The 26,194-nt window shown below is 40.5% G+C and overlaps 1 protein-coding gene and 1 long non-coding RNA gene across 7 annotated transcripts in view; one reads left to right on the top strand and one right to left on the bottom strand.

The window, feature by feature from the left end:
- MAML2 (mastermind like transcriptional coactivator 2) overlaps positions 1-26,194 on the top strand; it is a 374,722-nt gene that overhangs the window by 65,505 nt on the left and 283,023 nt on the right. The window lies entirely within an intron of this gene.
- On the bottom strand, positions 8,421-14,769 carry LOC146399817 (uncharacterized). The gene is made up of 2 exons (XR_014815091.1): positions 12,101-14,769; positions 8,421-11,754 (listed from the first exon to the last, which is right to left on the bottom strand). It is a non-coding gene; the product is annotated as an uncharacterized LOC146399817 (long non-coding RNA).

Genomic DNA, 26,194 nt, shown 5'->3' with positions numbered 1-26,194 from the left:
ACTTGCAAAAGCAACTGGATTTTGGAATGTAGAGGGAGGATGTTGGTTGGTCTAGTAGGTTCATGAGTCATCGTGTTCCTCTTCTGCCTTCTTAAGTGCTGGCTTCAATAACATTTCTCACCTTTTTAATGGTTTCTCCAGCTAGAAACTTAAACTCAGTAGGTTTTAGATCTTTGAGGGCAACGGGATTCCTTCCTTTGGGTCAATTTTCAATTTTGAAGAAGACGATTATAGCTATTTTGTTTTTATTGATATGAGAGCATCTTGATATTCCTTTTCTATTAGCCCCGTAAGGCCCTGGTAGACATCATAGAAAGTAGTACTGAACTCACCAATCTACAAAAGAATGTGCTGGAAAATAAGCACCTCTACTTAATTTCTGGTTAAAAAAAACCCTGATGTGACATTAAAATAGATAAGGAGGCTGTGATTGCCATTTTGGTATTGGATGTTAAGGCCACAGTGAGTACAAAGTCTGAGAATTCTTCAGGGAATGAAGAAGAAACCCTACACCTTGACAGTTACCATCTCTTTAGTTTATGGCTTATTTAGTTTTCAATATTGTAAGTGATTAAAAGTTAAAGTTTGTGGATTACACAATCTTTTGTTTGCCGTTGTTGATGGATTGGTTCCTGCTTTCCTGAGTTTTTAGTGGAAACAATTATATCATATAAGAAACTATCTCACTTGTTTCTATTCTCTGGCATCATATATGGAAAAATACAGCAGTTCGTTGAATTGTCTGCTAGAAATGGGCCTTTAAAGGAGACTATAAGAGGAAGAAATTTTGCAAGTGTATACTTTGGGTTGAAATGAAAAGGAGAGGGAGTAGGTTGTGGGGGGAGGTGACTGAGTGCACATTCCAGTTTTTGAAGGTAACTTACTAATTCATGAAGGAAGTTGTGGTTACCTCTGAAATGGAGTATAAAAATTTTTAATCCATTTAGATTTGAATTGTAAAATTCCAAATGATCCCTGATTATAGGAAGATACTATCTGACCTTGGCTATATTGTCTAAGCAGAATTTTCTGCCTGATTTGAACCAAGAAACCTCACTTTTTCCTGTGCAATTGAAGTGAATACTTGAGGCAAAAAGTATATCTTCTAATGTAACATTAAGAAGTACTTCAGACAGAACAAGCATTTCAAATTAAAAAAAAAAAAAAAAAGATCAGGAAAAATTGCTACAAACTTCTACTCTGCTTCAGTTTTGAAGACCTGACCAGGCCAGGCCTGCTGTATGAGGGTGGACATCAATATACTTTGTCTTAGCCAGTAGCTATGTCCTTGAAAAGTTGTACTGAAAACCAATTTTCAGATTGAAAAATAATTTAAATTCATTCACATGGCTCGAAGTAAAAGAATTCTGTTGTGAATCTTGTGAATTCTCTCTCGCGCAGTGGAGAGCACCTTCATAATGGTCAGTCCTCACCTCAAATACAGACACACAGACATTGCTTTGTTTTAAATTCCCATTCGTTTTGTTGTTACGGTAGTTTGTTCAGTAGATCAGAAGCTCTTAAATGGGGAATCCATCCTACTTTCACTGCAAAATGTAATGATACCTCCTCAAATGTGAAAGGCAGATTTTATATTTTTGATGACCAGGGTTGCTAATTCAGCTGCTAAACCTGGGTCAAAGCCATTGCTCCTTTTCTACAACCAATGCCTCCTGCCGCCCTGTGAGCCCCATGGAACCTTGAGTTCATACCACCGGGGGCTGCCCTAGCGAGCCCTTCGCAGCTCCGGCATGAGAGCCCCATCCTTGTCTGTTTTCCCTCCCCAGCCAAATTCATCCAGACCCCCTGGGAATATGAACCCCTGGCAGCAACACCGGCACCCTCATGGGCAAATGCTCAGTGTCCCATCTACCACGTGCCTTCCCCCTCCCCCACGCTATGGCTGTCCTGTTGCTTGATACTCTACTGGAATGACCTTCACATAGCTACTTGTTGGAACTGTGGCTCCCACAATATCCTACTGGGTTGTTAAATATTTTGAATATTACCCCTGGTGACAACCATGTTGAGTGTTGAGTTTTGCAATACATTTTAAAACAATTCATAGTTTGAAAATCTGCAAATGGTAAATATACACATTTTCCTTTTTTTCTTTTTTTGTCTTTTTAGGACGGTACCTGCGGCATAGGGAAGTTTCCAGGCTAGGGGTTGAATCAGAACTATAGCTGCCGGTCTACACCACAGCCACAGCGCTGCGGGATCTGAGCTGTGTCTGCTTCCTACACCACAGATGGCAACACTAGATCCTTAACCCACTGAGCTGGGCCAAGGATCAAACCTGCATTCTCATGGATGTTAGTCGGGTTCATTACCACTAAGCCACAATAGGAACTCTGACATTTTCCTTTCAATACCGCTATTTCTTAAATGATGCACTCACATGCTACATTTGGATGACCACTGTAACCTTTAGTTCCTTATCTGAGAGTTAAACTGATATACTGAGTTCCTATAATATATCCTGGTAGATATTGGGGTACAGAAGTGAAGATCAAGTACCTACCCCTGAGAGCTCACAGTTGAGAGTGGGAAATATATGTGCTATGTGAAAGAAGTGTATCCCACAAAATATTTTTATTTTATTTTATTGGGGTGTAGTTGTTTTACAATGTTGTATTAGCTTCAGGTTTACAGCAAAGTGAATCAATATACATATACATAGATCCATGCTTTTGTCCCATGTGATTAGAGAATATTAAGTAGACCTCCCTGTACTATACAGTAGATCCTTGTTAGTCATTTATTTTATACATAGTCGTGTGTGTGTGTTAATACCATTCCCCCGAAGTATTCCTCCCCCCACCCCACCATTTCCCCTTTGGACATCTAATTTTGTTTTTGAAATCTGTGAGTTTGTCCCGTAGAATCATATTATGTAGATAAATTAAACCGAGTTACAAATTAAATTACACCAGAAAAAAAGGACTTCTAGCCGCCACTCATCACTGTGACCCAATAGAAAGTTCCCATTCAATTTGTAAATAGAGCATACCCTGGGCATGGTATGATGGTCTTTAAGTAGCAGAAGAGCTCAATGTGAGGCAGCGAGGCCATCGTTATGAGGAAGGTTCAAGCCCAGACCTACTTGACTGTCTGTCAGGCATACCGCTGATGTACCAAGTTCCCTTCCAACTACGAGCTTCCATGATTCCATGAAATCATCTCTGACCTCCTAGGAAGGAGTTGAAAAATAGAGGACACACAAATGGAACAAACCAACCGGAATAGTGAAAACAAGAAAAAAAGGAATGAATCTTGACATTGTATAGGTCAGGAGAAAGACAATAGCGGCTTCAAGATCCAAGGGTTTTCACTTGGCAGAAAACAAATGACTGTGAGGAGAGGTGGGGAAATTTCTGCAATTCACTGCCTTCCTTTAAAGTCTTCTTTTAAAAAGAAATTTAAATAATTTTAGATTATTGCCCCTTTCCATGAGAAATGCAAGACCAGTGGGGCATGCATACCAATTTTTTTGTTTTCTTTTTTCCTCCACCTACCAACTACACAGTGTCTGCTTTCCTAAATTAGTTTGAAAGCCCACAGCCGGTATCTGAACTGGATGAAATAGCGCAACGGTTCACACCTAGAATGAAAGAATGATTGTTCATAAGTCTGTTAATGGCTCTGTGGGGCTCTATCTCTATATGAATCTATTTATACATCCATTTTATACACGACAGATTCATTTAGACTTGAACTGATCCCAGGGTAAAGCAGCACGAATGAAATATTATTTTTGATAAAGCCCTCACTCAAATAAGACAAATGAACTCTTGTAGTTAACCATTTTCTATGGTTTTTTCCTGAGATGTAGAAAAACCCCATGATAAAGTGCCTAGTTCCCCCAGGGACACAGACATGCTGTCGGTTAGGACATACTCTCTTGTCTGTGTGGGGAGGTATAGGAGACCACTGCTCCTCCCTCAGCTCCACAGTCATTCCTCCTGCCAGTTCCAGATTGTTCAAACCTGTAGGTTAGCAAAGACATGGATGAGCCATAGGAATGGCACATCTATAAAAGGAAAAAGCACTTTTATGCAAACCAGGTCAAGGGACCGGAGGATGTCTGGTTGACTGAGAACCAGGGAGGAACTAGATTCAATATCTTAGATGTTGGCTAAGCCCTGAGAAATTTGTCATTTGTCCTCTTCTTTCTCCTCTCTTTGTGTGTCTTCCCTTAAATATTGCATAGTGCTTTGTAGTTTGCAAAGGACTTTGACACACAACATCTCCCTTCTTTTTTCGGTGTACTGAATGCAGGAATGAACAAAAGGTCATTATTAAGAAGGTCTGTGAGTTTAGGCACTGAACACTGCAAGTGACCATCTCAGCAATGGGGAGACTTTTCTGATACTGCTTCTCTCCTTATAATGAAAATATCATCCGTAATTAACTTAGTAATAGATCTGCTCCCTCTGTGCCCTCTGTGGGATGGCTTTGGATTAGCCTAGGGTTTTAAAACCTTCCTCCTTTGCCCAAGGCCACATATTCAACTGTGTAATGGCCAGGTCTACTTGGTTGACCCATGGTCATGTCAGTTTCAATGTCCTCAACTACAGTTTCCCCTTGAAGCTGTTCTTTCTGCTGTACTCTTCATAGCAGTAAATGATAGTCTTTCATCTCAGCCAGAAATATGAGAGTTCTCATGGATTCCACCCTCTCACTCACTTTTCAGTTTCTAGAAATGACCCAATTTCTCTATTGTCTGCTGCCTTACTATCTCACCTCATCCTCTCTTCTCCATTCTCCTCACTGCTGCATTGTTAGCTTCTCCAGATCTCTCATTTTCTCACTTTTACTGTAATAAAAATATCCCAAGCAATTGCCCTGCTTTCAGGCTAATCCCTTCCAATATGAAGCTGCCAGAGTGGTTTTTTCAAAAATATTCTTATGTTTATCATAAATTCAAATTCATTAGCAAAGCACACAAAGGGCTTTCTGATGTGATGTTGCTGAACAAAACTGTTGGCAGCCCTAGAAAGGCAACGTGTGCTTGACGTTGCTGTGCTGTTCCCTCCACCTGGAAAGCCCTTCCAGTTTCTGTTTAAAAATCTCCTGTTCACATTCACTGCTCAAAGAACTATGGGTCATTGTATTAGGAAAGACTTCTCCATCCACCGCCTCCCCAGCTTGCCAGCTTGAGTTTGTTCCTCTTTCACCCTCTCATAACTCTCAATCCATCATAATGTTTTACATATCTCATTATAGCATTTAACGAGTTGAACTCTAGTGACTGTTTTGCTGGTCTGTCCACCTCCCTCCCTGTAAGCTCCTCAGGGCAGAGATGAGTCCTGATGGGCTTTAGCACAGGGACCTGCAACAGAAGAAGCATTTGGTAAATGTTGAACAGAATCTGTTTCACTTTTTCCCGAGCACAAAGCATGCATGAAAGAGATTAATTTACTCCACATGGGAAGTTGCTGCGCAGGCTTACCAAAAGGTCAGGTCTATATAAAGTGGTGTTACTTTTTGTTCCCCTTTCCTTTAGTAAGACCTTAAGAAAAAAAGTGCAGTTTAAAAGCTGGGACCTATGGAACTGATCTCTGAAATGAAAAAATGATTGCAAAATCAGATTCACACAGCACCTAAGCTATTCCCTCAGCTATTCCTTAAGTGCTTCTCAAAGTGTGGTCCCCAGAACAGCAGCAGTGGCATCATGGGGGATTCTTTACACACGCAGAGTATTGGACCCCACCCCAGACTGTCTGAATTGGAGGCTCTGGGGATGGGGTTTAGCGCCCGTTTTAACAAACCCTCTTGATGATCCTAATGGTGACCCCAGTTTGAGAACTACTTCCCTGAGGGTTAAAAAAATTTAAAGAACACCCACAAAAGGATATTAGCATTTATGGAGCACTGTTATGTGCCAGGCCATATTAACATTGTTATAATATTTTTCACAATACCAGGTTAGCACATCAAGATTTAATTCTGCTAAGATACCTTTTGTTCTATTTAAAATTAGTTTAGGGAGTTCCCGTTGTGGCTCAGAGGTTAACGAACCCCACTAGTATCCGTGAGGACACAGGTTCGATTCCTGGCCTTGCTCAGGAGGTTAAAGATCCCGCGTTGCTGTGGTTGTGGTGTAGGCTGGCAGCTGTAGCTCCTATTCGACCCCTAGCCCAGGAACCTCTATATGCCGCAGGAGCAGCCTTAAAAAGACCAAAATAACTAACTAACTAAATAAAAATTAGTTTAGGTACAGCTGTCTTGATTTTGCTATAGTATCTAGTCAGGCAAAATGCTGCGTTCTCTGCAATGCTGTCTCTCACTGTTCCCCAGGAGTGATTCCTCGTTTCTTTACACTGATTTGTGGCCCTGAAGTGACACTCAAAACATATTGCCTTGAATCATAGATATCTACTCAGCTTGCTTATCTCTCAAACTGTGAATTTTTACAAAGTATAGACCCTGTTTTGTGTGCGGAGGCCTGCACTCTGCTTTAGATAGTACCTTCCACGGATGAGCTAAACATTAGATGGATATCAATTGGATGGATGAATGGATCTTACAATATTTATCACAGCGCTGTACAGATTGAGGCTTGTACTACACAGAACAGGGATTAAAAGCTTTTTGGGTTTTTTGTCTGAGAAGCAATATCATCTGCTTATGTGGAAGAGAAGGGGAGAAATAATTGTGGAAATGGAGAATTAGCCTTTTTTTTCCCCCCTCTTCTTTTTGGTAGCTACTTCTCAAGCCACTTCTTTGCCTGATTGGTGGTTTAGAGACATAAACATATAAGTGTGTGGACTTATTTAACTCCATGAATCTCAGAAGCTAGTGTTTACAATCTATCTCAAGTATAAAATCTTGTTTGGTTGGAACTAAGGGCATCAATCCAGGTTGTCATGATGATAACACATCACTCTCGGCTTTTGAGTGCTCTGTTCCAAGACAGACAAGGATATTTCTTTCCTTAAAAATAGCCCTCTGTGACTTTGTTGTTTGGCATTTTAGGAATAAGCTAAAAAAAATAAAAATAAAGAATAAAGTGGGGTACTTGACAAGTGAAAGAAATTGTTCCTATTGTCCTCTCCCCCTAGGCAAAGAGGCCATCATTTTGGGGTGAGAAGTGGCCAGAGAGGATGCTGACAGTTCAGAGTTATCAGTGATCAAGAGGCAACAGAGGGAACGTGCACAGCCTTCCTTGAGAGAGAATGAATCTGTTTGCAGGGAGAAGATGAAACAAAAGTCTCTTACACTGTGTCCATCCCCCACTATTGCTTTCTCTAGAAATGAAGAATGGGCCAGAAGACTGGTTATTTATATTTCATATTTTTTGCCTTGAGATTCTGCACTTATTTCTATGGACAAGACATATGACAGCATCTAAGTGAAAACGGCGATGTCCTTGCTCTCCTCCTTGCTATGATCATTTTGAATCCTTATCATGTTCAACATGCTAGTCTTTTTCCAGTCCTTGTAATAAAGTCCCCTTTCTGAAGGAATGTAAATTTCTGGAGGTTGAGAATAGGGTCTTCGGTGGGCTAAAAGGTTTAGTGCTTGCCTTGAGTGAGAAACTAATGATAGTGCTAATTATAATCCTATTTAGGTCAAGTGGACATAGAGATGAGCAAAAACTGAAAAGAAAGTATTTGTATTGATCTGTAGCCTAAGGAAACATTTTTGTAAAAATGCTACTATTCGTATAGCAGAAATGTTTAAATTTGTGAAAATTCATAGGTTGGGCAAAACACAGTTGTTCTGACTCCTCCAGTGTCCCATATGGAGAATTATATTTACAGCAGCACTCATAGTGAGCTTCTCTTTAAGGTGTTGCAAGGTTTGAATTCTACCATGAGGCAAAAACATTCCTTAGTTTCTGGATAAAGAGGAAAATGTAGAAGTTAGGATGTGTTGAAGAACTAGTTCATCAGTGACGTTTTTAGCTATTCTTCTCCTGCTATCTGGGCATAAGCATTACTCTCTTCAGTATTGTTTGTGATGGTTGAAAGGGGGAAATAACCTAGATGTCCATCCATAGGGAACCAACTATATTATGATGCACTTATACGATGGAATATTATGCAGCCATTAAAATTTAGGGCACACATACATTACCTTAACATGGAATTAACTCAACAAGTTATTAACTGAAAAAGTAGGCTCCAAAATGTTTGTAATATGAACCCATTTATGTGACATCACACATGTCTAATGTGTACATACATATTTGTGAGGAGGTTAATGATAGCAGTTCACCAAAATATTCATCATAATGATCTCTAGGTGGTTGGATGCAGGTGATATTTAGCCTCTCCCTAAACCTTTTTGAATTGTTTGAATATTTACAAAAGAATATCTTTTTAAGGTATTAAAAATGTAAAAAAAGAAAAAATACAGGCTGTATGAGTGTATAGCTGTATGGCTCTATGCAGCTTCTGTTTCAAATTAGGTTTTAGTTTTTACAATGCAGTTCCACGTGCTACCCTTTCCACTTAGGAATATATTTAATTGATGAGGGCCTAATTTAATATTTTAAAAAAATTCACAATAGGTATAACTGTGATTCATAAAGAATAAAGAAAAATAGAAGAAATGCAGTAAAAAATTTTTGGTTAATATCAGAGAAGTAATAAATATCATAAAAGGAAAGTTGTAGTTGAGATAGAGAGAGATGAGTAAAGATATCCATAAGGAAGAAGATGAGAAATGCTTTGAAAGAGAACTAAAAATAAATGAAAATGTCAAAATTGGCAAAACTACCAAAAGAGACAGGACAATAGAATGATACTACCTTATAATGAGCATGAACTACAAGTTATAGTAATTTAAACCAAGGATTTGGCCCCCACAATAGTCCTAAAAATTTTGGAGATGAAAGAGTTTTTTTGTTTGTTTGTTTGTTTTTGTCTTTGTGTCTCTTCCAGGGCCGCACCTGTGGCATATGGAGGTTCCCAGGCTAGAGATCCAACTGGAGCTGTAGCCGCTAGCCTACACCACAGCCACAGCAATGCCAGATCCGCGCCGCATCTGTGACCTATATCACAACTCACGGCAATGCCGGATCCTTAATCCCGATGAGCGAGGCCAGGGATTGAACCTGCAATCTTGTGGTTCCTAGTCGGATTCCTTGGCCATTGAGTCATGACGGAAAATCCTGGAGATGAAATTTTTTAATTCTCATTTTGTATTTGAGAAATGAGGTCCCAGGAAAGGCAAGCATCTTGCCTTACGTCACGAATTTGATGCTGTGACTGGAGACATCCTCCCTCTTGACCAGGCATCCTGAAAGTTATTTTATTTAAATATCAAAATAATTCTGGGGAGTATTACCCCATTATACAGATAAGAAAACTGAGTCTCATAGTCACAAAGCAGCTTGTCCTAACCCACATAGCTATCACATAGAATAATCTGGACTCAAACTTATATTTCCTGACCCTAAGCCCAGTTTTTGCTTATTTGTTTTTCTTTTTTCTTTTAGCACAATGGAAAATAACTTGCAATAGAAAAGAAACATATAAATAAAATAAACAGAGGGACAGAGATGAAAGCTACCAAAAAGAAAAATACTTTCCAGAATTAACAATCATTTGTTTAAACGTGTGAAAGTCAATTACTTTCATTTGCGTGAAATTACTATTTTAGGCTAGCGTAATTTTTCCCAAGTCAAATATTGATGAAACCCAGTAAATTCCGTCCCTTTTAATCTCAGTTGAACTTTTTTTTTGTAACTATTCAAGAGGTAAATAAGCTATTCTTCCAAAACCTTTACAATTTTATGGGAAAATAGGAAAAATCATGCAAGAGGGACAAGATTATTGCCTTGATTTATAAACAGTGCAGAATTCAGATTGTTTCTCATTGCTGTCAAAAACAGTACCATACTTTCACTGCAACTTGATGCCAGTTCTGATTGTGACTTTCCTCTTGTTTCCATGGTAACAAACTTTACTGGGATCAGTACTACATAAAAACTTTTTTCATTGAAACGGACAAGGAAAAAAACCCTGACTCTGTGTGCTTGATACCCATAGTAGGGGCTGAGTAAACATTTACTGAATGAAAAAGTAAAGTAAAAATACTTTGAACCATACAATTGCATGCTAATCAGATGTGGTGCTAAAATTTGCGTATGCAAACATCTTCACAGGACAGAACAAACTTTAGCAAGACAGTAAGGTGTAGGGTTGTTTTTGCTTCACTTTAGACCCAGATTGCAGCACAAAGAGAGCTAAGTCGAAGGCTTAAATGGCTTAATTGTGCAGCAAGTTAGAAGTTAAAGGGTCAGAGTAATGTTAAGTAAATGAAGCTGTTTTGGAGAAAACCTGTAATGCTGCATTCCAGGTCTCCAAAGGCACAGTGCCATTTTTGTGTGTGTTAAATCAGTTTAAGGCCAAATACTGGTGTTTGCTGACTTCCAGAGCTTCCTTATGTTTCTAGTCTTCGCAAAGCCACCTAACCAAGCACTCGATACCTAAATCTGGTGGGCTGCTTTTGAGATTTTGCTTGGAAGGTGGCTAAATACATGTTGGTATTTTTTTGGCTTTTAGCATATAATCTGGTCTGTCTTCTAAAAACTTTAAGTTCGGGCAGTTGACCACTTACATTTCAAAAGCCGCCTGAAAATTCCAGGTAAGGTGGGTGTCTTTGGTGAGATCCCTGAAGCCTTTTAACATTAAAGAGAAAGGTAGGATCTAGGTATGTGGACCAAGAGGTTTTAACATATATATCAATCAACTCAATAAATATTTATTGAGTTCCTGCTGTGTGCCAGGTACTATAGTAGGCACACGGTAAACAAACAAATAAACAAAAACCCTACTCTCATAGAACTTACATTCTAGTGGGGCAAACCAAAAGTAAATAAACAAAAGTAAAATAAATAGAATGTTAGGTGGTAACAAGCATGTGGAATAAACTAAGGCAAAGACAGGGGCCAGTTTTAAATAGAAAGGTCATAGAAGCCTCCCTGTGTAGGTGGCATTTGAGCAAGGACCCGAGAAGGTATAGAAGCATGCCAAGCACAGGAAGATGGAAGAGCATCAGGCAGACTGAACTAAAGGAGCAAATGTTCTGAAGCAAGCACATCCCAGGTCCATTCTGGGAATAGCAAGGTGGTCCGTATGGCCAGAGCAGTAAGTTAGAGAGAGAGAAATGGAGTCGATGTCAAAGATGTATTGGAGTCCAGAAGAGGAAGTGGGAGGCAGATGGCATAGGATCTTGTTGTCCTTTGTAAGATCTTTGGCTTTTGTTCTAAATGAGATGGGAACTCCTTAGAGAGTTTTAAAAACAGAGAAGTGGCATAGTCTGACCTAGGTTTTAAATGAATTATTTTTGGCTCTTGTGTTTAAAAAAAAACAAAAAACAAAAAAAACTGAAGGGAGAAAGGGGAGAAAAAGATTATATAGGAGGCTGTTGTATTAATTCAAATAAGAAATGATGGTACCTTGGAACAGACTGGTAATGGAAGAAGTGGTATGGTTTGTGGGCTTCTGAATATCTGGTAGCAATAACGGCATTCTTTTTTTTTTTTTTTTTTTTTTTTTCCTTTTTAGGGCTGCACCCATGGCATATGGAAGGAAGTTCCCAGGCCAGGGATCGAATCAGAGCCGGCCTATACCACAGCCACAGTAACTCAGGATCCAAGCCACATCTGTGACTTACACCTCAGCTTGCAGCAACCCCTGATCCTTAACCCACTGAGAGAGGCCAGGGATCGAACCCTCATCTTCATGGATACCAGTAGGGTTCGTTTCTGCTGAGCCACAATGGGAACTTCCGTGACTGCATTCTTTTTTTTTTTTTTTTTTTTTTTTTTTTTTTTTTTTTTTTTTTTTTTTTTTTGTCTTTTGTCTTTTTTTGTCTTTTGTTGTTGTTGTTGTTGCTATTTCTTGGGCCGCTCCCGCGGCATATGGAGATTCCCAGGCTAGGGGTTGAATCGGAGCTGTAGCCACCGGCCTACGCCAGAGCCACAGCAACGCAGGATCCGAGCCGCGTCTGCAACCTACACCACAGCTCACGGCAACGCCGGGTCGTTAACCCACTGAGCAAGGCCAGGGATCGAACCCGCAACCTCATGGTTCCTAGTCGGATTCGTTAACCACTGCGCCACGACGGGAACTCCCGTGACTGCATTCTTAATGGATTGGATGTGAGGTAGGAGGGGGGACGCAACAACCATGCCAGGTTTTCTCACTGGAGCAAGTAGATGCATGGAGTTGCTCTTGACTAAGAAGGAGGAAACTGTTTTCTTCTCAGAGGTTTTGGCAGAATCATCAGAAGGTCAACTTTGGACATGTCTTAAACATCAAAGAGGAGATATCATATGGATACATGAGTCTGGAGTTCAGAGGAGATGCCTGGTTTGGAGACATAAATTTGATAGTTATCAATGACTAGAATCATAGGCATTATTTAAAGCCATACGGCTCAATAAGAGGTCTGTGGGCTAAGCTCTGGGACTTCCAACATTTAGAGATCAAGGAGATAGAGAGGAACTCCCAAGAGTGACAAATGAAGGAGGAGGACAGACTGGGGACCCAGTGAACGTATTTCAAGGAAACAAAGAAAAGCAAAAAGTGCTTTTTGATGGGCTGCATATATTTACGAGGACATTGCCAAAGTGAGAAGAAGGAAATGGAAGGAGATGTTTAACCTTGGTTCCTTTAGTAACAGCCACCTTAATGCCTTCTCAGGAGTAGGTCATCCAGCAGCCATTTAGGCTGCCCAGTGATGATTCTTGTGACTGACTGTCCTAGAAATCTCACCATGTTCACAGAATCACAGATACTTTGGACAGGTCTTGAAGGGAAACTCATTTTAATCCACCTGACACAAATTTCCTCCCGTGAATTCATCCAGTGATTTTTCTTAATCATCTTTAGTAACAAGTGACTTTACATTTCCAAAGACAGTTTGCGCCTCTTTGAATTCCTCTAATTAACAGCTGCAATACAAATGGCCAAATCGCTAATATGGTACATGAATGAAGTAGATGATAATGCCAACATTATAGTCACTTACACCTGTTTGAGGATGTTTCTGAGTCTTCAGATATTTAGTCCAGTCCACCTATGCATTCATTCAAGCCATCCAGCATTTGCTTGATTTAGATACTTATATTTGTCCAAAATCAGGTTTTTGATTTTCAAACCTCTGTTTCTTGGCAGCTGCAAGGGAGAAAATATGTTTACCTACCCTTTAAAGATGTATGCTTATGTTTTGGTAGAAGGGGAAATTTCAGGCAATTAAATAAAAATCAGATACCATCATAGCGGAACCTTCAAAGTAAACTGAAATCCTAGAGAGCAGAGATTGCAGCCATCCTGCTGGTGCTCGAGGTATGTGCCTGTCAGTAAGAGAAACCATCTCCATGCTTCCGAGTCATGATGAAACCACATGTCATATGGTTTCAACAGGTGCCATATGTTGATGCCTCTCCCTATAGGAGAAACTGCTGAGTGGTTCCAAACAGTGCAGAAAAATAACAGACGGGCTGAATGAACAGGCATAGTCAGGTTCTAAGAAGTGTTTAAAGCCCCAGTTTTGGCTGTTCTACTAGTGAGGGTACCGCCCACCATGCTTGAGCCATAGCCCTTCTGTACATAGACTCAACGCCCATTTCCAGCCTCAGGTGCAACCAGCTGAAACCAGCCACTGGAGGAATTGAGCCCCTGCAGGGAGGGCAGAACAGGTGGTGATTTCCTTATTTCACTGCTTGCCCGTGTTACCCCTATCCTGAGCTTCCCTTCTCCCTCTGGGCAGCACAGGGCAGTTAATGATGCACCTAGAAGGGGAAGCACAAAGCAGCACCACGTGCGGTAAGCAGTAGGTAATTACATTTCAGTTGTTTAATTAAGTTTCACTTTCTGGTTGCCTTGGGGGAACTGTAGGGAAGGATTTTTGTTGTTGTTGCTGCTGTTTCCCCTGATGCCTCTGTTCTTTTGTCCCCTAGCTGGAAACTGAGCAGTTCCATATTGTGCTGAAATGGATATGCAGCATTTGTGTTGGCTGCATGAAGCATCTATAATCATATATTTCCTCCCTTTTGTCTATGTGTGCCACAATCTAATATGTGGGACAGGAATTTCATTTAATGGAGACATAATTTTTCCATTGTCTACGGCTTATTGAAACCAGCTCATTCTCCATTAGAAAGCTTTTCGGTACTGATTCCATTATTGTTTTTCACCCTTTTCTTTAAATACTGTATAGTCTCCATCAAAGTCCAAGTAGCTGATAAATTTACTATACCTGCAAGGAAATCTTCTGCCTTTTTTCTCCTAGGTTTTGCACATATACAAATTGTGCGTTAGGAATGCTATCTATCATGCCTTTCCTTGGAAGGCTGCACAGCCATTCTTCCATTCTTTTAAAAATTACCTGTGGAATTGTTCCCGTTGTGGCTCATCTGGTTAAGAACCCGACTAGTATCCATGAGGATTCGGTCGGTTTCTGCCCGTGCTTCAGCATTGCTGCAAGCTGTGGCATAGGTTACAGATGCAGCTCAGATCTGGTGTTGCTGTGGCTGTGGCGTAGGCCGGCAGCTGTAGCTCCAATTCGATCCCTAGCCTGGGAACTTCCATATGCTGCAAGTCTGGCCCTAAAAAGGAAAAAAAAGTTACCTGTGGACCTGCTCTATGACAGAATATATTTGTACAGCAGAAATTGACAGAACATTGTAAATCAACTATACTTTAATAAAATACAAGAAAAAGAAAAAAGAATATGTGATATGCTCAATGGAAGATTTATTTTTCTATAAGGGTATGGTTTTGTAAAGACTTAGATATTTCTAAATTTATATGCCTTGAATATTCCGTCACAGAGGGCCCCCTATTACATGAGTAATATATTTGCTGAGGTGTGTCCTTGGAACACACCCAGCCACAGAAGAGGAAAAGCCTGTCACAGCACAGAAAACTTAGACATGCATCCAGCCGCCTAGGTATTGACTATTAATATATCAATTAGCTTTTAGCTTCTATTCTGGAAGTCACTTAAGCACTTGAAACTTGTAGATTGTTTTGAGATACAGTTCATTAGAAAGAGATGTGGTCAATTTCACATTAGAAGGCGATGTGGTCAATTTCACTTTACCAGGGAAGCTCAGAATGACACCAAAATACTGATTTTGAAAGACGGTCATCCTCTCAAAGTCCAGCTCAGGACTGACTCAGGAGGGCCACCGTCTTCCCTGCTGAGTCATCTGCTCCTTTTCCTTTTGAGCAGGATTTCCACGATGCAGACTTCAGTGAGGTGCGGCTGCCTCAGAAGCCATATTCCAGTTATTTACACCACTTGCAGGAGTAGTTCATGGGAAAAATATCTCTGTTGTTTTTCCATCACATTTTCTGCCCCTGCCAGTGCTCCCCTTCTCTTCTAAGCACAGAGGCCAGGAGAGGGCCTCCACTTTTCTATTCATTTGCATGAACTAAAATGCTTTGCACTGAGCGTGTCCTGTCTGGCAGTTTCCTGGCCTCTTCTGTGGCCTGTCCCTCTGTGGCAGTCTTTATCAAGATCCTAATGAAAGTCAGCTTACGCTATTTGTTTTGTGTCCTAAAGAGTAAATAACATGGCTTGTTTACATAGCAATTTTAATTCCTTAAAGTTAATGTTATAGCCTCAATTTGGCTAAATCCTGGCAATCAGCTAACTTTTTGCAAGTCTGAGGGTCTTACTGTTCAGAGCTTCTCTCCTGTAGAAGCTTCTATTGTTTATGGCTGAAGAAGGCATCTTTACCATATTAAATCTACCAATGATTCGTGCTACTTTCAACCTTTTCATTTCAGACACATCTTAAGAAATAGTCTGGTATCACAACTCTTTATTGTCACAGCAACAGTTTCTAATACTTCATTTGCAGACCCTTCTTTATTAGCTTAAAAGATACAACTTGAAACTTCAGTGAAGTAGAGTCCATGAGGAGAGATTCTAAAATGGATAAAATAAAGCCGGGGGAAATTAAAACGGGCTTGCCCAGTGTGACTAAGAGGGTCAGGAATAGAACCTGACTCCTAATAGAACACATTTTTGTGTGGGTGGCACAAAAGAACGGGACATGTTAACAATCAGAAAGAACTCAAGTTCAGCCATAAAGCATATTTGTACACACTGTTGCATATTGTGTTGGAATGACTTATTTTTGCCTTGGTCTGTTCCAATGCACATTCCTGCCAGAGGTAGGTATTGGTTTGGAGAACTTTTTTTTTTTCTCCTGCAGCATGCAAGAGTCAGAATTTCCAGACACTGAGCTGAGCAGGGGGTTTGGGTCTAGGAGGTATGAACTGGTGGGGTCCACACCTTGTAACCCGTTCTGCAACAGCTGGCAACATCTTGGTGTGTGAGAGGGCTTTGCAAACCCAGCCGTTTTCCTAGGGTGGATAGTCCCTGAGCCAAATGTGGGCAAATCTGGGACGTCAGCCCAGGCAGGAGACACTCAGGCACATGACGCCACAGCTCAGGTTATAGGATGGAGGAAAGTAATCTGGCTCTTAGGTGAATTATAATCATAATCAACATTTACTTCACAGGGCTTTCTATACACTGTCTCAGTTTTTTCTCCCCACCGCCCCAAGAAGGAGGTGTGTTAGCACACTGTTCCAGATCTTTTATGAGGGTGCAGACAGGCTCAGGGAGATTGCAACAGGTTCAGTGTTACACAACCAATAAATAAGGATCGCAGAGAGTACAATCAGGTCTCTTGCCTCTGAGTTGGGTGCTTTTATAATGAGACCAACCACTTTGATGACTCAGCGTGTTCTTGTGGCCACAACAGCTTCCCCCCACACCTGCAGAGCCAAAGTACTGACTGAAGGAGCTTCCCCTGTGCTCAGGGGTGTGTGAAATGTCAGGACTCCTTTCCCCTCTCAGGACTATCTTAACTGTCTCTTGGGGTGAAGGCAGGTTGCATTGTGGGGTCATCGGCTTCTGTGGTCTCATCCTTCACAGTGGACATCAGACTTCCTTTTTAGGTGCTCTCTGTGATTCATTAATAGTTTGATTTTTTTTTTTTTTTTGCAAGATGCGCGGACATTTTTTTTGATTGAGAAACATTTTAGAAATGCCAAACATATTACTGTGATGAAATAACAGTGACTAATATTGCTGTTAAGTTGTTGGAGTTATAATGGCTTCAGCCTTTTTTGATTCTCTGTGTTTGTTTTGATCTATCTTGCCTTTCAAATGGCCTATTGCCTCTGAAACATTAGAAAACAATGTTGTTCTCTTACAGATCTAGTTTCTACTTTTAGCAGCCATAGGAAGTATAATCAAAGTATACCTGAATTAGATGTGATATTTTAGAGAACCTGTTATTTTTACTGATTTGTAATAAAAATTATTAAATCATAATTGATTAAAGACATGATGGTAAAACTAATCTTAGGGTGAATAACATAAGCTTGAGAAATAAATTGTTTATGTAGATATGACAATATCATGGTATGCTCAACCCAAATATACAATCTAGAATAGGAATAATTAAATTTTTATTTAAAAAATTGTTATTTTATGGCTGCACCAACTGCATATGAAAGTTCTCAAGCCAGGGATTGAATATGAGCCACAGCTGAGACCTACACCACAGCTGCCGCCATGCTGATCTGCACCGGGCTAGGGATCAAACCTGCACTTCTGCAGCAACCTGAGCCACTGTGGTCTGAACCTTAACCCACTGCACCACAGAGGGATTCCCACAGAATAGGAATTCTTAAACTTTTAACTCCTGGGGAAGCAGTTTACCACTAGACAATCATGTAACGATTACTGTCATGCCTTGCCATGAAGACATCTATAGAGATGCAAAGTAAATGCAAATTATTTGGTTTCTGATGGATGGTAGAATAGAAAAGAAGCCAGAAAGTACAGGAAGGTGACATAGTAAACTGTAAAAATATAGCGCTTGCAACCAGTTGATCTAAAAGCTTGCTGTTTCTTGGATGGCAGATGAAACAGAGCATTAAAACAAGGATTTTTTTCCCCCAAAGGATTAAATTTAAAAAACAAACACAAATGGTAACTGGAGGAGGGAAAACAAGAGGAAGCAAAATGAGCGGAGTCAAAATCCTGGGGGAAGATTTTTCATTTTGATTTCTGTGAATTCTGTTTATGTTAACATATCATACTCCTTGAGGGTTAAGTTTAAGCTTTTCTCTGAGAACATTATAAATTACCTTAAAGTCAGCCCCTTTAGGAAAGAACTGAATTTGTGACTGAGCTTTTTGTTTAATTATCACACCCTTTATATAATTTTCATCTACTTCAGTCTCATTTTCATACGTTTAGTGACACTTATTTCCAATCAGTGGTCAGAATGTCACAGGATGCTAGGGAGTGTACAGATTTCCGGGTGCCACCTCCAGATATTCTGCTCCAGAATATCCCACCTTTTGGGTGGGACCCAGCCAGATGCAAGGACTTCACATCACCTTTTGAAAGCACTAACATAGAAACTTATGAACCAGGAAGGAAATGGCTCTTTGAGTCAGAGAATGCCATTGAGTTTTATGAACTCTGACCCTATCAAATATACATTTTAAAATTTAAATTCTTGTCCATGGTGATGTATTGGAAATATGACATATTACATGTTGGTGAAAAAGAATCATAAAATTGCTGTGAGTAGACAACTTGGCTGCTGCTAATCAAACTTTTTAGGACATCAAGCTGAAAGAATGACCTAATTCAGCTCTTTGATTTATAGATGAGCCCTATGAGGTTCAGGGAGTTGAAGTAACTTCCACAGTGTCATGTAGTTTGCTAGTGACCGTGCAAGATTATTTTGCTCCTTCCATTTGTGATGTCACATTTCTCTTAAAAGTCTCTGAAAATGATCCAGTATTATAAAAAGACTGAGGCTAAGCCAAGAATCCCATTAGCCGATACCTTTGGCTTATACAGAAAAATAAGATTAGAGATTTAGATAAACATATATACAAACAGTCAACAAAGCAATTCCATGGTTACAACTATATACGTCTTGTCCTTCCTCTAAATAAATGTCATGAACCAGGGGATGGAGTAATGATATTACGTTGTTGCAGACATGAAAGTTGAAAACAAAATTATGAGGCCCTAGCATACGCTAAATTGGTTTTACCTTCTGAAGGATATTAAATTTTACTTGAATTTTTCAAAACTGCCCTCTCCCCTCAAAGCTCTCTGAGAATAAGTAGTGTATTTGATCTGCCTTCCCTATCAAATAAATCAGGATTTTTTTTGGGGGGGTGGGGGTGGGGAGGGAGGACTGCAAATAATCCAACACTGACTGTGACAATGTTTAAGACAAATAGAGATTTTTCTGTTCACAATTCCCTCTTTCTGGAGATGGGGCCTGGTTGGTATTCATTTAGTCACTCAGAAATATCAAGCCTCAGGGCCAGTATCTCTGTGATTCTCTCCTTTCTCTCACAGTCTTACACTTGGGGTATTGCATTGGCATTCAAAATAGGGTGAAGGGATGGGCAAGAGTGGATGTGGCGAGAGTATCTGCCACGGCCTGGGTTCTTGAAGGACCTCCTTTAGTTCAGCATTGCCTGAGTACCGACTGGTTCCTCTTCTTTCTCTTCTAACCATCACCCTTCTAGACTCCGCTGCTTTGCCTCCTACATACACATCACGCAGAGGGAACATACACCCCACAGTCAGTTGGAATCTGGGTTTCAGAAGAGTCCTTTGATTGACAGGCCTGTAGGAATATGCACAGGTGCTTCTAGGACCATAGGAAGTCTTGTTGAATAAGCTTTCTCTGTGGATGACCAGCCCATCCTCTCTGCTTCTTTAAAAGAATGATTGAATCTAAACATGACACACTGATGTTCAGGAAAAAAAAACGAGAGAGGGAACTCAGTATCTTGAAAGCATATCCTAAGGCTTTTCTTCAGGTAACCTTTATATTGAACCATAAAAAGATTAAAGACACCTTCTGCTGGACTCAGGCCCTGTCATTCATGTTGAGATTGTTTGGGGAAAAGAGGTGCTGACACCCTTACTAAGAGGAGTCAAGGTCTTCCAAGCAGGAAACTGGTTTGATGACAATATGCTGAGTTGTCAGTTTAGCTGGTGGCTGCTGTCGGCCTCAGCAACTGGCTCTCTTTTGACTTCTGACTTTTGTGTGTGTGTCGGGGAAATCTTATGAGTCACAGTTAGCCTTTGCAGCCTGATTAAGCTTGTAGGAGCCTCTGGATTGGTGCATAAAATGGATTTTGCCAACAGTTGTCTTCAGCATCCCCACAGGAGAAAGGCGAGTTGGTTCCGAAATGGAAACTCTAGACAAACAACTGAAGGGAAGGACACCTCTGTGTGTAAATGCTTCCAGATGCAGAGAGATTTTCATCTCATTCTCGGCAGTTTTCCTTTTCAAGGGTTAGTGAGAAGGAAGCATTGGAGCAAACCGCCTTGGAATCCTTCACCCCGGTTTCCCATCCAAGTGATGCCAACTGACAGTGGCAAGGGGAAAACCGTGTCTAAAAAAATAAATCTTAATCAACTCCCTGTAGCCTATCAACACATGCTTTTCGGAAGAAGAAAAAGAAGAAACGTCTGAGGAGAACAAGGCCGAGTTGGTGGAACATCTTGAAGGGGGCTGGTCTCCTCTTAGAAAATTAAAACGACGTGCAAGTAGCTCGGAAGAGCCTGTGGTTGCTAAGTAAAAGAACATCAAGGAGCAACTTCAAGATACACGTTTAAAACAAGTGTCCAATGATTTGGAACATAAGTTTGTTTGGATTGGTTTCACCCTTTGAAAGGGTTCTGAACAGAGTTATAAATTTTGTTTTTTAACTAATTGGGCCAATAACCAAAAAGAATGCCATTTGGCTTATAAAATACTCTTTGCTCCCACCTAGCAAGTCCTCCTCTTCTTGCTTCCTACCAGTCATCCTCCCCTTCTTCTCCAGCTTCCTGTACAAAAGGTAGAGTATGACATCTGCCTGAAGCAAAAATGCAAGCATTTCAACCCAATAAGTAAAGAAAAAGGAACAAAAGTCTGGGTATACCATGTTGCTCTTATTCTCCCTGGCTGACTCCCATTACCCCTTTCTTGTTATTGTCATCATGTCTTTTAAGCATCAGGCCCATGGGCTCTGCTCCCGCGTGATTTAGAATCTGCTGATAGTGGCTGGAATAAAGCACAGAGAATCTTTTAAACTGAAGGTCTAAGCTCACTGCATTTGACCACCGTATTCTTGGGCTTAGATGTTTACTCAGTAAATGATGCTCTTCAGTGGTGGCGCCTGGGCCATTGCCCAGCCATGTGGAGCAGGGCGAGTGAATGTGACTTCCCCCTTTGGAGGAGGTGTCTGCAAATCAGAACAAATGGGACCCTGGTGAGAATGTTCACCTCCCAGCTCCTCTGTGCCAGGGCGGTGGATAACAACAGGATGTGGGTTTGAAACACGTGTAAGCTTCTTCAAGCTGCCTCTTTCAGTTTCATTCTTTTTTTTTTTTTTTTTTAAGGCACTAGAAAATATAATTCACCTATTTAAAGCAAACATTTTTTTCCCTTGCTACCTATATGTGTTGTGTCATAGTTTTATCCCATATCAGGACCTGATTCCATTCCCATTTCTACAAGCCACTCAGGTAACAATCTGTATGTTATGCAAATAAAAACATGGCATGTTTACAGCACAGGCAGATTATGATGTACACTCAAGAAGTTTCACTTTCTGTAAATGTGGGACTAGATTGTATTCATCATCTGCTAAGGGAGTTCTACTGCTATACCTCTGGTCTTGGTTGATGGTTTTAATAAACAGGACCAGAAGATGTCCAAAGCCACAAGCATATGGTTGTAAAAATTGAAGACATTTAACTCCGAATTAATTTCTTTTAAAAGAAGTTGTGAGATTTGAGCAAGCCATACATTAGGATCAAGTACACACATCCGTATACACTTTTATCAGACTGGAAAAAATCAGAGACTGGAGAAAATGAGAAGGTATTGACTCCATTCTTTGTATTTTCTGTTGTGATTCCAGTCCTCACCTTCCCTTCAGTCTCCCCTTTGCTCCTCATCTCCATCCATTCTTTCTTTTCTGTTATTAGCTGTCTTTCCTGTCCCATCTGTCTTTCCATTTCTTTTTACCTTGCATTCTCCTTTTCCCATCACCCTTAGGATACCGAGTTAAGAGAGAATACAGAGGATGGTCAGGAGTGGTGAGCAGAGAAATTTTCTAGAGTTTTTTTTTTTTTTTTTATCTCAAGTTTTGAGTTGTCTTTGCACTTGAAGTAGGCACATGGTAGCCACTTCTGGTCCTATTATCTTGAAAATTCGAAGTCTCTTTTCTGGTTTTTCTGTCTAATGAAGACTTGGTTGGCTTGTGGGCTCTGTAATTATGCTCACTGAACAAATACCTTGAAAGGGAAACAATTCCAAGTCATGTATCAAAGATTCAATCTGACATGTATTTACTAAATGCCTGACATGCCTATGCATTTTGTTTCTTCATTGTAACAAGAGAGAATGAATTCATATTCTGTGCTGGCACTGTGCTCTGTGTGGAAAATGCAAAATGAAATAAATCACAAAATTCTTAACTTCAAGAATTTATAGGGTAATGGAGGAGAAAAGAGTATAAAAAGATTAGTTTCAGGGTGACAGGAGAGTGATCTAATAACACAAAATTGTAACTTTAAAAAGACAATGCAAACCAGTTACCTCTTGCTTAATGGAGTAGATGGGCTACAGGAAATTTGGCAATAAGACAAGTTTATATAAATTGAAATATTTTCCTACAACTCCTCTATAGAATTGGAAATGTTTTCCCGCAGAAAATCTCGATGCAAAACTCGAGATCACAGTAAATACTATATTGTGCCTATATCTGGCCTCCTGAAAAAGGCCATCGCCGTTTTCATTTGCAGTCTCCATTCTGCCACTCGCTCTTTCTACTTGTACTTTTCTGTCTCTGAGATTGTCACTCTATTGGGACCAGAAGTATTCCTTTCTTTCTTTCTGGAATCTCCTCTCTTTTCACATTAAGCCCTGGAGCTCAGTTTCCCTTCTTCCTTTCCATTGAGAGCTTTATTGCAGCTACAAGAGTCAAACAAATGTATTCCAGCCTAGACAGGCTCTGTGGTTTTGGATGTGTAAGATGAGTGACTTCCTAGCTTCATCCTTCTAGCTCAAGAATTGACTTGGGGAGAGGAACACCAATATCCATTCATTTAATAAATATGTATTGACTGCCTACTCTGTAGTCAGAACGCAGTCTCTAACCTCAAGAGCTTACCATGCAGCATAGGAAGACAAGCATTAAATACTTATTTGCTAATAACTGTGACAAGGACTACAGGGGGCAAGTAGAAGTTTCTTTAAACAGGTGTACGGGGAACAGAGTTTGTCTGGAAAACGTAAAAAGATCAGGAAAGGCTTCCCTGAGGAGGTGATATTTAAACAGAGATCTGAAGGCTAAGTAGAAGATTGCTCCAGGCAAAGGGAAGAATAAAGGTTTGTGGGAGGGAGGCAGGAAGAAACACAGTAGTTTTGAGGAACTGAGAGGTCAGTGGGGCCAGAGGAAAGAGAGCAAAAGGCAGAGTGAAACAGGGAGGAATAGGATTAAGGTCACAGGCTCTGGAATCAAATTTCCTGCGTTAGAATCCTGGCCTCCCAGATCTAATCCTTTTGGTTCTAAATAACAGAGAGCCTGCCTAGTTGCGGTTAATATATCAAGAACAATAGGCAGTCCAGGGTTAGTGCAAGACTTCTCTGAGTTCAGCACAGGCGTCCTTAGCTGAAGGCTTTGCTGGAAGTGGCCCTGGGGCAGGATGGTCCCTTGGAGGCAAGAGGGAGGGGAAAGGTGCGCAATGCCAGACTCTTTTGCCAGAAAAGTTAGAAGCTTCTCAGAAATCCTCCAGTGGACTTCTGCCTCCGTGTCATGGGCCTGAGCACAACCCAGATAGTAAGGACAGCAGGGAAAGTGAGAATGAAGATTCACCAGCTGGGATCAGGGAGGCGGTGCTGTGAGGAAGGATTGGGGATGTGTGTTGGTTCCCTCAGGAAACAGCGCCTGGCATAAGCGCTCTCTACCTTTACCATCTTCTGGCAAGTAAGTCGCCTTCTCCAGTTTCTCATCTGAAAAATGGGGACCACAAGAATCTCCACCTGGAGGGGTTGTTCTGGGGTTAATCAAAGGAATGTCTGTACTCCAACCAGCCTGAGCTCTGATGATCTGCTTGACAGATATGCAGCAATCGGGTCCTGAGGAGCTTCGTAAGCCGTGTTGATAATTCTGGGCTGATCTTTAGCACCACGAGAAGATATGAGAAGATTTTAAGCAGGGAGATGGCATGAACATGTTTGTGTTCTCAAAAGAGCCTTCAGTTTCTCTTCTAACAGATATAACCCATCATGTGACATTGCCAATTGTCAGCCCAATGCTTGGCTTACCTGTCTGCTCTTCCATAACTTTTCATACTTTTTGTGGCCATCAAAGTTGTTTTAAGATGTGTGAAATTAGAATCAAATGCAGGTGTTTGACTTTGTTGTTGTTGTTAAACTTTTTAACCCTGGGGCAATTTAATGCCAGAATATCAACAGACTTTTATCAGGATTTCCAATCTATTTGGCTGATAGTGCACCTACAGGATAGGAAACAAATATTGTAAAGATTTTACTTTGCTTACTTGAACTACTGCCCTACTCTTAAGGACCACAGCAAGCTTACATGATTTAAAAAAAAAAAAAAAAAAAAAGAGCTCCAGCATTCCTTTCACACTCCCACTCGCCCCCGAGGTTCTTCCACTTCCTTCCTATGGCTTTTTTTAGAACCGAGTGTGTTTTTCTCACGTCCGGCAACAAAGGATGTTTTGTGCCGCTACTGAGGTTTGTGTGTGTGACTGACTTTAGAACTCTTTCTAGAAAGTGCTATTACTATTTGCATAGATTAAGTAGAACTTTATCTTGAGCAAAAGGCTCAAATGGCTATTTTTGTTTTTGTATGTGGATTTGCCATTATTTAACCTCAAATAAGTTTACCGTCTGTGTTTTTAAATAACCTTAAGAGGACCTATCAAAATTCCTTCAGAAGACCCACATAAGTGGGACTAAAACAAAAAAGTTTAGATGATTCTTTCAGCATATTGCATTTATTATTATTGCCTTGTTAAAGAATTGGAAGGTCCCTGGCGATTCAGCCAGTTAAGGATCTGGCAGTGTCCTTGCCGTGGCGCAGGTTCCATCCCTGCCTCCAGAATTTCCACATGCCATAGGTATGGCCAAAGGGGGAAAAAAAGAGTTTATCATCTCTTCCTTAAATATATTTGGAAGTGCCACAGTCGGGGGGAAGGATGTGTTTAAGGGAAGGTTGGTGGCTCTCACTTTTTCACAGAGAAATATGCTTCTAACAGTCACAGTGTCCCATGCTTGAGCTATAAGATGCCTTGACATTAGGTGTTTTCATCTCATTGCAATTCTCTGAGCAATGAGACAAGGTGAATTAGACAAAACTCAGATGGCTGAGAATTGTAGCATAAACCCTGTGAGAGAATTTACCTTTCCATTGTCAGACAATATAAATCATTTGAAACATCTGCTGGAACATCTTTACCTTTTCTTGAGGAGAAATGGGGTTTACATCCCAGGTTTTATTTCTCAACCAAGAGAAAGATAGCAAATGAGCCTCTGAAGATTTTAGGCACATTTTGGTGGCCGGTCTCTGTTTGCATGCTGCCAGCAGACATCCCAGCGATCGATTTTATAAAGAGGCAGCTCTCTATTTAGTACAGAAATAACAACCTTAGCTGCTTCATAAACAAGATCATATTGGAAATAAGCATCTGCTTTTAGTAAATGACAAACCCCAGGCATAGTCTAGATAGGAAGATTTCCAATTCTTGTGGATTTTGTGATTTCTCTTCTGTTGGAGTTAAGGAAGGGGAGCTTGGATTCCAAGATCAATTTAATGTCTAAATTCCTTGGCATTCGTCGTGTTAGATCAGCACATCTCGGGTGGCTTTCAATAGTTATTTTAGCATTGATTTACCTCTGGTAGGGCAAATCAAAGGAAGATTGAGGAAATCAAAGTCAGTTTTCCTTGGCGTTTTCTCAGCAATAAAGGAAAGCTGTGGTGTTGATGGGCTGTTTTTTTTTTTTTTTTTTTTTTCCTTCTCATCTTTGCCTTCGATGCAAAATCACTCTTTGTATGAGTTTCTTTCCCATGTTGAACATCTATTATAGGCAGAGCCTTGGGTTTTTCTGTGGTTGGGAGATTATGCAAAATAA

Source organism: Sus scrofa, chromosome 9 (assembly GCF_054392235.1).
Source record: "Sus scrofa isolate SSC_HxYL_T2T_F1_AM1 chromosome 9, Sscrofa_HxYL_maternal_Yorkshire_Landrace_v2.0, whole genome shotgun sequence".
Taxonomy (NCBI): Eukaryota; Metazoa; Chordata; class Mammalia; order Artiodactyla; family Suidae; genus Sus; species Sus scrofa.
The sequence above is the reverse complement of the archived record's forward strand: the minus strand, read 5'-3'. Positions and strand labels throughout refer to the sequence as shown.